The sequence below is a fragment of the Dipteris shenzhenensis genome, chromosome 28 (genome assembly GCF_047967505.1).
Source record: "Dipteris shenzhenensis isolate YYH24624 ecotype China chromosome 28, Dip_SZ_1.0, whole genome shotgun sequence".
Taxonomy (NCBI): Eukaryota; Viridiplantae; Streptophyta; class Polypodiopsida; order Gleicheniales; family Dipteridaceae; genus Dipteris; species Dipteris shenzhenensis.
This window is the reverse complement of record NC_141623.1, coordinates 9,504,199-9,518,386: the sequence shown is the minus strand read 5'-3', so window position 1 is coordinate 9,518,386 and position 14,188 is coordinate 9,504,199.

The following is a 14,188-nucleotide window of genomic DNA, read 5'->3' as shown; positions in this document are numbered from 1 at the left end:
CAACTCCAATAGTTGACTAGTAGGTTTATGTTTGTGTATTAATTTGATAAGTCGAGCGAGTCTTATACAAAATGTTGAAGAAAATTTGACAAAAATGCATGTTGTTGAACATAGGTTGCAACTCTTAATTTGAGCTTGACCCATATGATTGCGATTTTGAGTGTGAAATTCGTAGTGTCCTTGGATTGTACATATGGATCTAAAAATGTTCCTATAATATGTATTTTCAACTCGATTGTAACAATTTGCAAGAGTTTGCAAGCATTACTTGTTCAATTTAATTGATCACGGTCAAACCACAATTAAAATAGTTAGATAAATTCTCACATCTTGTAAATTTTAATAAGTATGTTACAATTAAATGTTTCAACAACATGTCTCCCATTTATTATTGGCATGGTTAATAAATCTTCACTCGCTCTCTCACTCACCATGGCATCATCATCACAACGGTCAATGCAATCTGCATACGAGTCCCAGGACCAAAACATGAGAGAAAAGATAGCAATGAAACATATAATGTTTGTGGCTGATGCTACCCTCCTACCGACAAGGAAAGATGAGGCTCCTGCAATTGCTAACGCAAGCCTCTTTCATGATTTGAATGATTGGAAGTAAAACTGCATCAACACCATGGTCTCAAACAACAACGTAGCAGTAGTGTGGCATTGTGGCAATGCCTCACATGGATGGTGGCCCATCAAAAGCTGTCGCGACCATGCTATGAGGGAGAAAGCATATTATATTCATTGCATGATTAAATCAGACAAGCCTCATAGTGGAGCCATGCCACTCTACTTTGCAAAGATGTTATAAGAAAAGTTCATGCTTGACATGCTTGTAGATTTTGGTTGTCCGAGGATAGGAGCCAAAATCTACAAGCACGTCAAGCATGAAATTTGCTTATAACAAATGGTCATTGTTTCCAAGGACAACCACCACCACTACTATCCCCATTATTGCATCACCACCCACTAACATGGGAAGCCTAGCTTTAGGTGAGTAAAGTACATGCCAATTTGTTTAATCTATGTGTATAGTTGTTATATCGTAGATAATGTACTCATTAGCCTTTTTTTTTTGTCTATGTAGTTTTGGTGACAAGCTCCAAACTATTTATGAACATGCATGATGCCATAGGAGATAAGGGTCTAGAGGGGGGTTATGGTGCAGAGGGCCCACAACCAGCATTAGAAAGTGTAACAAGGGAAGATATGATGTTTCCAAGCATCATAGTTTGTGATGCTATGTTTGAATATCGTTGGGTGATGAGTGAGAATGAGCGGCTCCTTTCTGAATTGAATTGCTTGAATGCATTGCTCCAATAGTCTGGACACAGGCAAGACATCCAAAATGCATACAAGGAGCAATGTCGCATCTCTGTTGCATATTCTCAACAAGCACAAGCCGCACTCCAACATATTGAAAATGGAGGTCGTGTTCGTAACTTGGACCCTAATTTTTAGACCTAGCTATTAGAAAACCCTCTACCATTTTGGTGCGTATTACTTTGTTCTCATAAAGACCATTTTGATAATACAACGACCAGTTACTATGGGCTCTCATGTCACCATCAATTTCACTTGGCAGGCCTAGTAAATACTTTAAAGGTTAGGAGTGCATGTCCAGCCTGGAATGCTCCTCAAGCCGGTCAATTGTATGAATTTTGTGGCATTGAAGCAACATTTTCAGTAGATCCTGTATTGCGAAGGTTGTAATTTCCATATAAGTTGAATGACATATATCAATTTTGCTAATGGATTTTGGAGATGAAGCGAGGAATTATAATATGTTCCCATGCTGTATTCTGCCTTTGCAAACTACTATCTTTGTTCCAAGAGTTTTGAGTGCCGCATTTTAAATGTTATGATATTCTAAAATGTTGAGCGATTTTAATCATTGGGTTTTCACAAATCGATATTCTTCAGACACTTAACCATATCACAATTATGTTGTTCATCATGCTCTCCATCCTCACTAGCCTAATACTAATGATCTTGCTATGTGGCCTCTTCATTATACTGTTGAGCCATTTCCGCCAATGCAATCATTCGTGTCGACTACCGAACTGATGTTTCTTTGAAAGACTATGAGCTGTTTAATTTTTTGGCTTGATTTTGGATCCTTGGCCACCTATGTAAAAGTCACTTTTGTAGAATGGGCACCACTTGTGTTTTTTTTGCAACATGCAGTTTACCTAAAATTTTTGTAAAATGAGCACTCCCTCATTAGGAAAAAAGCTCGGGGGGGTCACTATGTATAAACCCTCTATACCACGTGCGTTCAAGGCATATTTCTAAAATCCCTTATCTGTGTAAAATTTTCATTAATAAAATGTACCCCTTTTCTATACAAATCTGTAAATTTTTTCCAAAACTATTTTAAATAGTCCCTTATGTATATTTATTTCTGTAAATTTGAGAAATAAAAAATATCCTTTTGTTGAACTCACGTGATAGGGTTACATATGATGAGTGACTCCCCCGAGGAAAAAAGGGAACTCATTTTGGGGCCTTTTGGCCAAAATGAAAAATCCCTCTCCACCAATCACAAGAGGGCCAATGTAATGTTGAGAAAATAGATAAAATACAAAATAGTTTCACATAATAAGAGAAAGAGATAGACTTTACGGATGTACAACCGTATAACCTTACAAGGAGTCATTTCCAAAAAAGATTACACACTCAAGTATAATTTCCCTCCTAAACAAGTTTTCCCACTTGTACAAATCAAAGATTCAAATGTCTTTATTGAGTCTAAGATTGGGCTTGTTTTCCCTCCCAGTTTCCTGCTCACACTTTCCATCCATGGCAATAGGCACCCTAGGGTGTCTTTCTTGCTTGCATTCCTACTTTCCATCCTAGTTCTCTCGCTTGCATTTTACCCATTTGAAAGTTTGGTTCTCTTTCACAAATTGTCCATGGCAACAGGCAACCCAAGGCATCCCAATGCAAAGTGGTGTGTAGCTCAGAATGTAGAAGACCAAGACATAGAGGTGAGCATTGTTCTCGGCAACCTACAACATGCATATCATCTATAGAGGTTGCAAATAGGGTGAATGTAGATGGTCACTAGCAAAATATGTTTGTGTCAAAAGGAGGTTGGTGCTAATGCAGCCAACTAGGAGCCTCTAGGAAAGGCATGGTCAAAGATTTCATAACAATAGGTGGTAAGAAAGGTATTAAGGAAATACTAGTTGAGCATGTATATATGCACTATGAACTTGTGCTGCATGATTATCCAGATTATCTTCCATGGCACAAGCCCAATTGTGAATTTTTAACCCTTTTAGTTTTGAAATGGTAGTTTTAAACATTTCTATTTTTAGCATAAACTAAAACGTGTTTTGGTTTTCAGATCTGTATCTATCATCATATGAAGAATGGTAGATGGTGGAGTGAACTTTGGGACTCTTGGATGTCTTGCATGGAGCAATAGGAATTACAATATCAAGGTAGATCTGCAACTCAATTAATGTAGAGAAGTATCTTCTTCTATCACCATTTTTATGAATTGCTGGACAAAGCAAACACTCATGGTGTGTTGAGGAAATAAGATCTTTTGCCATGGAACACAATAGACTGGCCAGTGCCCCTTGGTAGTGTGACAGAGACATACAAGGCTAAGATATTCGTAGAAGTTCAGTGATATTTACATCCAAGCATTGCTACAAGAATTGTTAAAATCAATGTACACATGCCAATCACGGTTTTTGTTGATCTATTTAACAAGTATCCATTCAAGGTATGCAAAACAATGCTCACCTACAAAGCAACTAGAAATGAAGAGAACCTTGGCTTCTTGGATGATGGTTGGGATAAATTAGTATCGAACAAGGTCTACTGTGAGGTGGTGCCAAGTATAGTTACCATTAAGTATATGATTGCAAGCCATAATTTTATATTTTCTTGTTACTACAAACACAGTAGGTTCATTGCGGATAAATTAGTTCCAATGGACCAAGACCTTAACTTGTTTTTCCCTGAAAACAAAGTATTGGAGATCAAGGCCTATGAAGATGGAATATTAGTAAGTGTAATCTCAATAGGACAGTGCTGTACACTATGGGTCAGTGTTGTATGCTAGCCTAATTGAGTCTTGACATTCATGTGGAGATAGAGGACATTATTACGAAAGAATTATTATTGATTATCAACATTAACAAAAAGGTGCATAGAATGTTTACAAATTGGTTCTTTGGTATCTTCATTTGTTATATTTACATGATTCAATCATTGTCTTCATTGTTACTAACAAAACATACAATAGCTATTGTGTAGGAGGGAGAGCATAATTCAATATAAAAGCATCACTGGAGAGATTGTTTATATTACTTCTCAATAACAATGTATAGGATTTTGCATGATTTTTGTACATGTATTACTTCTCAATGACTTAGTGACCAACATCCACACTGATCCTAGTGATTGTGTACATGTGTAGATATCTACCACAGTCCAACTCATAGAGAAGGTTGATCCTCATTCACAAGCTACTCCTTTTCTGGTTCGTGTTCTAAATGAAATTTTTATTACTGGCAACGCTGGAGACTTTTAGCTTTTGCTATACCTAGACACTCCTTAGGAGGACTCCTGATGTAGCTTGAGCATGTGATGCACCCAAACAATCCTCTATCTTCTCCTCGTACACCGGCTCCTCCTATACCATTTGGTCCTCTAACGTTTGCTTCAACATCTCATCATCATATCTTCTTGAGCTATATGAGAAGCAACTAGAGAACCTCCGCTACTAGTCTAGCTCTATACTCTCAATTATTGGGGAGACATACTAGAGAAGCTAAGCTATTGGTCTATCTCTAAAGCTGTATACATACTTTCAGTTGTAACATTCCTCCTTTAGTTGTAAAAAATAGTAATGCAAACTAAGTTTTTTATCCTAATGAAACTTTTGTACATGAATTATTCATAATGGAAATTTTATGGTTTTTAGAAGTGATAAGGTCTCGATCTTTGTTAATTTTACTGATTTTCCATATGCTATCTTTAAAGCCTTGTAAGAAGGTACCCTTGATTCTTGATTTAAATTCATGTTATACTAATGCTACATGTTATATGCATGACAAATAAGAGAAAGAATAATTCAATATAAAGAAATCATTGATAGAAATCAAAACTAATATTACATGTCAATTGTATCAATACCAAAATCAGTGATACATAAGTAGAGAAATCCCAAATGGGATTGTTGAGATAAATAAAAAGTCATATTACATGTATTGTATCAATACAATGAGTGAGTCATAATCAAAATCTAAAGTCCAACTATGATGACAATATGTAGCTACTCCTATGCAGATGAAGTCAAAGGCTACTATGAAGGCTGGTTGGTGTTCACGTTGAGGCTTCTCAGCAGGTTATTGATTAGGATATGGAGGCTGGTCATCAAGATGTTGTGAAGCATGAGGCTGCTCATTAGGCTATTGTCAAGGTTGAGGCTGGTCATCAGGCTGCTATGGATCCTCAGTGAAAAGCTTCTCTTCCACTTTGGGATTGTCCTCAGCTATGATGGTTTCCTCACCCCCCTATTCCTTCCCTTCCGCAAAAGCAGGCTCCTTGATTCTGGAAGCACTAACTATAGATCTCACTCTACATATCACTTGGGATACTTTATGAGCATAAACTAATAGCTTTTCTATGACCATGGATCTATATCCATCAACATCCACTAACGTAAAGCTATCCTCTAAAACCTACAATCAAGAAAAATAATAAGAAAGATTAGATTATATTTTGTTTCACAATGGCATTTGTACAATAATCATTATGAATATATAGATTTATATACTTACCCTATCTAGTTGCGGATTTGCAAAGTAAGTATCTAACAAATACTTGGCATGGATCATTTTCCTCTACCCACATGAATGGGGATCATCCTGTTGTGGCACTTGCACAAACATAACAACCTTAGGATATGGTTTATATAATTGAGGAGGCAAAAAACATCAACATCTACAAACGTCCTTACCTTTAAGTCAAGAATCTGAGCACTATCCATTAGGTCCACATTTGGAGGACAATGATCCAAGATATCCAATAACCTTTTTAGGCCTCAATAAGATAAAATCCTATTGTTAGCAATGGTGAAATAACAAGATAGAGATTTATTTATATAGGGATATAAATTAAAGAATGAAAACATAGAGATCAAGGTCTGTATGTGTTCCATAGAGAGAATTCATATGAAAGACTTGTTTCTTTTAAAGATCAATACAAGGCTAGGCTCCAATGGTTGCCGCAAAAAAAAGGTAGATACATTAATATCAACATTACAACAACAAATGATAGAAGAAATAAAGTAAAGTGTATTATTCACTTACTCAGAGTGATAAGGTAACAAGATGAGAGTGATCAAGGTGAAGTCACAGTGTTTAAACCACTTGACAAGATCACTTGTAGGAACCTTTGGATTTAACACCTATTTCATTAATTTTGGACTTTTTCTGTTGTTTTTGGACGAAGCCCAAAAATCCTTCCCAAATGAAAAGTTTACTTTGTGAAAATATCCTTCCCAAATCAAAATTTTACTTTCTGAAAATATTCTTTCCAAATCAAAAGTTCACTTTGTGGCACTATCATATTCACATAAAAATATTGTTTTTTCAATCTATACTTTTGCACCAACATGCAAGAATTTGAAATAATTCTATATTAGAAATTCTAGCTATATCTAAGTTATTTGTTAAGTTAATTATTTTTAATAATTTTCCTTGACGTGATAAATTTATAAATCCATGAAAGGAGACTTAGATATTTCATGAAAATAACATTGTCACTCGCAATATGCACAAAATTTTTAAAACTTTTAATAAATAGAAAAAAGACATGATGCCATAAGACCCAAGTTTTGTATTAAACCAAAGAGGTATAATAGCAATTATAGATATTATTATATGATTACATTGAGAGACGTTACATATCCAAAATGATATAGATTGAACATATGTTTACAATTTAAATTGTTGCTCTTAAAGAGCCTCAATTCGTGCCATCTGCATAATTTGACTCCCCATTGTCTTATTGCTCAATGTCATGATAGTCCCTTGCCAGGTGCCATCTGCATTAACTCCCACTTGTCTTGCCAAGCCTTGCCCCTTGGGTGCATTGACTCCCCATTGTCTTATTGCTCAATGTGATAGTCCCTTGCCAGGTGCCATCTGCATTAACTCCCTATTGTCTTGCCAAGCCTTGACCCTTGGGTGACATCCAGTGCAAAATACAGGTGCCATCTGCATTAACTCCCACTTGTCTTGCCAAGCCTTGCCCCTTGGGTGCATTGACTCCCCATTGTCTTATTGCTCAATGTGATAGTCCCTTGCCAGGTGCCATCTGCATTAACTCCCTATTGTCTTGCCAAGCCTTGACCCTTGGGTGTCATCCAGTGCATATTTGACTCTCATTTGCATAGGAGGTGATGACTCTGATTATAATGGTCTTGAATTGGCTTTCTTGCCTAGTACCCAAATAAAATCCTTCAATGGACTTCAATGCAAAGCATTTGCGCTGTCTCCTTCTACTTCCTCCATGGTGAGCATCCTTAAAAATTTGTGTATATGCAAAATACTTTGCTGTGGTATTTTTATTTTTCCTTCTATCTCATATCCCATGCGCTTCTTTGATTTCTTTGCCCTTGAATGCCAAGACACTATGATTGTCTCCATCCAAACTTGAGAGACCGCTTCAATATTTGGGACCCACTCCTTCATTATACAATTAGTATACAATGTATTGTTATCCATATTCTCCTTCCTGCCCTTTGGCTCATACCATACCACTGTAAATGTTGTAGCTCTCCCTTGGTCATCTCTTTGCACATCAACTACTTTTGCAACCCAAAACTTCATATTCTCATATTCATCATCTGATGGCCGAACCACAACAAAACAATCGATCTCTATATCTACTTGTGGCATAAACTCTCTCTTCTTCGGTCCACAATATGGACATGGGAGTAATGATACAAATTCATTTTCAAAGATTGGAGCTGGGCGCAAATCGTTATGAACATTTGGCCAAAACATATTGCATTCTTCCTTGACATCCTTTGAGCCTCAAGTTCTCTCAAGGTCCTTTATTAAATTTCGTGTCTTGTTAATTATAGTGGTAGTGTGTTCTCTCCAAGTAGGCTTCAAATCAGGATATCTCTGGAGCATTTCCTCTTTGTATGTAATAAATGATTTTAATCCTTCTATTTCATAGTTAGACCTCTCATTGAATTCTTGTATAGGAGCCCATGTTGGATACCTTTCCTTGCTGGGAATTGAAGTTAAGAGACTGTAAGGTTCTTCAGGTTTCCACTTTGTATCATGAGAATACTGTTGCCATTGCATTACCGGTTTTTCATCTTTTAAAAAAAAACGAAAGTAGTGTGGATTGGTATGACCTGTCAATGCATCACCACCCAATTGTATGAAAGGTAGAATGAAGCTCTTCCAATCATTCATTCTTTTGAGCCTCTCACATATTGTACTTTCCTTACGACCACCAACTTGCCTACCACATCTTCTTACCAAGTCATCTATTGTCTCCACATCCTTGCATTTAAGCTCCCTTGAGACTATGCTAAAAACCTGATCGATATCCTCATGTGTATGCCCAACATACAAAAATCCACATTAGACCTCATTGAAGATTCGATGAGCAACTAGCATGGAGCAGAATGCAAACATGAGTACATTCTTATTTTCTCACCAACAATTATCAGCTTGTATTCTCAAAGTCGGTGGTAGGCGACCTTTTTCTGCATGTACATTGCGAATTGCCTTCATAATAGATGTTATAACTTGATTGCTATCATGTAGATGTAAGGAATCAATCCATATATCTGCAAAGAACTTAATTCCATGCACTAACACTCCACATAGATGTGTCTTTAGAAAGTGCTTTCCTTGTAATTTAGGTGGGGTGGCAACAAAATGAGGCAATGTTGTTGTATTCTGATCCATGCCATCTACAATAAGGCACATGTAGTCATCGGGATGCGAAATAGATTGCTCCTTCCAAAATGCATATTTTTGTCTGGAATGTCAAATAAGGTCATGATGAGATTTTCGAATTTTTTTTATAATTCCCTTTGATTTGGACATGTTGCACTCTCAATCGCTTGCTTTAAATCATTGCAGACATTGCACTTCGACATTTTTTGCTTGCTTGGGATTTTAACATATCCAAAGTTCTTCTTCCAAAGAGTATACAAAGTATGAGAAGAAGCTACGGCATCCCCTCTTTGCCTTTGCTTTTCTGCAATAGAGTCAAATACTTTGAGCTTTGTCAAGCCCATTAGAAGGTGCATTTTAGTGATCGCGTCACTGTTAGGGAGTTTGGTAGATATATGGGGTTGAGATAAAGCATTTTCATGTATGAAGTCTTGCAAAATTGCTGCTGCCCGGACAGTTGAGATTCTTGATTTAGACCTTCCTCTATTACCGTGAATGCTAAATTTGTTGCCGCCCTTTGCCTTGGTGACTAAATCCCAATATGTACCATGGGATAATCTAGTAATATTGCGATATGCCTTATTGCAAATCTTTTTTCCATTTACGAGAGGTTTTACCTTTTGTCTTGAACTTAGCCTTTTATTGCCATTCTGAAGAAAGCAAGAGAGACTTGTGAGAAGGTATTCATTTCTTTCGCTTCCTCTTCTCTGCCACACATGTCCTCTACATTCCCTGATGTCTGCAAGATCAATGAAGTGCATACATCTTCGCTTGCAACATAGATATCCCAATGCATTTGACATGTTCTCCTCCTTCATTACTCTCTTCCTCTTTGGTTGCTTTTGTGGATCGGCCTGTATTTGCTTTCTCTTCATGCATATGTATGACCGTTTTCGTTCCTCGTGCACGTTGTTATCTGTATTTATGCATTTCTTCTCCTCACATTTGTTTGTAACCAAGCATCCATGATTGGTCGTTGCATCCTTGGCCATATCACAATCAAAGTTAAATATTGAATAATCCTCTGTTAATCTCATCCTCGTTTTTAATATACTCTTAGGACCATTCAATGAATTCAATATTCTATGAGAGTATTGAGAACCTTGAAACTCTTCCACTCCTGAGAGAACATCACTCATTGGGACATCTTGCATGGCTTTCACAAATCCACAAGCTTGATTGACAGCAGGTTTGTTAATATGCATGAACTCATCCACACTTGACAAGACATCGCTATTGAAACCTTTGCCCTTCTCACTGTGCAAGAATTCATCCACCCCAGATAAGGCTTCGCTTCTAAAATCATTTTGTTTCTCGGAACCAATGAACTCATCCACTCCAGATAAGATGTCACTTCTATAATTGAGTACATTGAAATCATCCACATTTGAAGTGATAGAGCCTGGCGCATGGGCACGCTTTTTAGGTCCTTTGATATTGTAGTATACCTTGTCTTTATCATTGAAAACCATGTGCCTCTTTCTCATGTTTAAAAATTGCATGCTCCATCTCATATTCTTGCCTACGTCATAGTAGGGATCACATAAGGATGTTATGTTATCAACCATACCATCATCAGTGACTTTTATAATCCTCATTCGTGCAAATGACCATTGCTCCACTTGTTCAAATCCCAATACTTCACCTTCTGCTACAGTCTTATTTGCAAATGATCTCATTTGTAAAATGTCCCCTATAGTAAAATCCAAGGTGGTGCACTTTGTATTCTTGATCATGTCTGTTGCATAAGTCTCTTCTTTGTCCCATGCTATAAATGATTTGTTGGATGTATTGTAGGGCATAACATCTCCAAGTGTTTCCATATCTCCACATTTATACTTTAGCTCAACATGTGCGCTAAGAATCTTTGATACAGTAACTGCCACCTTATCTTCGCCAAGTCTTCGAAAGTGGCAAACTGAATTGGGATCACTATCATGGATTGTAGCAAATGCAACTACTTCTCTTTTGCTACATAAAATCACATCCATCCCTGGAACAAAATCTATAGCCATCTCCTTTTGAGAGTCCTTTGCAAGCAAGCTGCAGTAGCAACAATTACATAAATATTAGTCTCTTTTTAATAATCTACTCATTTATCAACTGCCCTCTAGATTGAGATCGTATCTGTTTATAAGAAAAAACTACTCTTCAACCACAATTTGCTGAAGCATTATCTTTCTCACAATTTGGCACATTGGAAACTAAGACAAACATTCCAGCTTCCTTCTTTCTCTTTCTCCAACCTTTTCCCGCATTCCTTAATATGTTCTTACAATAATGGCATATTCCTTTCTTCTTTGTTTTTTAATTAGTACTTAATTTATTGGTGGGAGAAGTTATGCGATCATGTACTCATCAGATGGACACGCCAAGTTATCCTTTGCATGGTTGATCGAGCATTAAATAATATTTTTGTTCTAGTGTCATGCACATCCGTAAAAAAACACGATGCTAGGTATGTTATCTGATCAAGTACTTATGGGATGGGTGTGCCACTTTTCATGTAAGTCAATTCCACCCAGTTGGAGGTGCTTTGCATGGTCAATCAAGCATTAAATACCATTTTTGCCTTAGTATCATGCACATCCATAAAAAAACACGCTGCTAGGTGTGTTATCCTATCAAGTACTTATAAGATGGGAATGCCACTTTGCATGTAATTCAATTCCACCTAGTTGAAGGTGTGTGCAAAGTATTGTGCCCATCAAATATGCGTCGATCACGCATTATACACCGTTTTTTCCCTAGTGATATGGACATCCACAAAAAAACACGCCCTTAGGTGTGTTATCTGATCAAGTACTTATCGGATGGGTGTGCCTCTTTGAGAACATTTCAATACCACCTAGGTTGTAGTGTAGGAAAAGTGTTGTGTCCATCGGATATCCTTTGCATGGTTGATCGAGCATTAAATACTATTTTTGCTCTAATGTCATGCACATCCGTAAAAAAACACGCTGCTAGGTATGTTATCCGATCAAGCACTTATGGGATGGGCGTGCCACTTTGCATGTAATTCAATTCCACCTAGTTGAAGGCGTGTGCAAAGTATTGTGCCCATCGAATATGCTTTGCAAATTTGATCAAGCATAAAACACCATTTTTGCCTTAGTGTCAAGCACATTTGTAAAAAAACACGATCCTAGGTGTGTTATCGGATCAAGTACTTATCTAACCGACACGCCACTTTTCATGCAACTCAATAACGGAGATTTTTTATTTAAAATGTGAAAATTAATTTTTTTTTTAATAGAGCTTTTTTTAGTAAATAAAAAAACGTTCATATTAATAATTATAAAATATTTATAAATTTGAAATGTATTTGTAATTTTTTTTTTAATTTTTAAATTATGATATTTATAATTTAAAATGTGAAAATTTTAAATTTAAAAAACGTAATTTAAAATTTTAGTTTATAAGAAAAATTATAAAATGCATTTTAATGTTTTTTTGAAATTTATGAATTACGAGATTTTTTATTTAAAATGTGAAAATTAAATTTTTTTTTTAAATAGAGCTTTTTTTAGTAAATAAAAAAACGTTCATATTAATAATTATAAAATATTTATAAATTTGAAATGCATTTGTAAATTTTTTCTTTTAATTTTTAAATTACGACATTTATAATTTAAAATGTGAAAATTTTAAATTTAAAAAACGTTTAATGAGGCATTTTTTATTCAAAATGTGAAAATGTTCAATATTTCTGTTTTTTTAATGTAGCATTTTCTTTTTGGTAGAATTTAATTAAATTTTAGGTTAAAAGAGAAATAATAAAAAATTTCCAAATTTCAAATGCAATATAATGTTTTTTTGAAATTTATGAATTACGACATTTTTTATTTAAAATGTGAAAATGAAATTTTTTTTTCAAAATAGAGCTTTTTTAGTAAATAAAAAAACGTTCATATTAATAATTATAAAATATTTATAAATTTGAAATGCATTTGTAAATTTTTTTTAAATTTTTGAATTACGACATTTATAATTTAAAATGTGAAAATTTTAAATTTAAAAAACGTTTAATGAGGCATTTTTTATTCAAAATGTGAAAATGTTCTATATTTCTGTTTTTTTTATGTGGCATTTTCTTTTTGGTAGAATTTAATTAAATTTTAATTTATAAGGAAAATTATAAAAAATTTCTAAATTTATAATGCATTTTAATGTTTTTTTGAAATTTATAAATTACGACATTTTTTATTTAAAATGTGAAAATGAATTTTTTTTTTAATAGAGTTATTTTTATTAAATAAAAAAACGTTCATAGGAATAATTATAAAGTATTTATAAATTTGAAATGCATTTGTAAATTTTTTTTTAATTTTTGAATTACGACATTTATAATTTAAAATGTGAAAATTTTAAATTTAAAAAACGTTTAATGAGGCATTTTTTATTCAAAATGTAAAAATGTAATTAATTGTGCATAGCTAGTTCCCACAATCAACCAAGAGTTTGATTGAAATGTCTCCTTTCACCAAGTTATCGCCAAGAGCTCCCGTAGCATCTATGAGAAAGTTGGCAATTTCTCTAAATATCCAACCAATAGCAAAATAATCCGACTTTGGTGCCCATGCGCCCCTGGGATTTGTACGTGTATTTGTACTAGCATATAAATTTGGCACTAACCATGGAAATTCCTAGGCCGGGTCTTGTGATACATGCCTTCGGTCCCGTGGAGGCTTCTTCCCCAATCAATACTCCCTACTTGGATAGACACATCATCCCTTATGAAGTCCAACATGTAATTGGTTCCCTCTTGGTTCCCTGTAGATCGATGTGTGCATATCTCTATTCATGAATGGATCTCAAACCACTTGTAATAGTAGCAGCAATGAACAAAGCATGGTGACAAAATAATCTTGCTCGCAACCTGGTGAGTGGAGACTTCCAGTGAAAGCGAGGTTCTTTGCTCGGATGTATGGTCTTAACCCATCTTACATATGTTCTGCAATGCTGTGGGAGACACATTAGCATATGGTGCACACTTCCACCTCTAAAGAACATAGTGATGACCCAAATCTCTTCGGTATGAGTACCCCAATACTTGACAGATAGCTCTATGGACCGTAGTCATCACTATCTCTTTCTAATTAGTGCTCGATGAGCATGGACATCGCATCTATTAATCCTCTTTCTAGCATTCCATGATGTTGGCCTATGACCTGGGACACCCACAACCTATATCCGGGACACCTTTCCTTCTACTCCCTTTCCCACCGATTC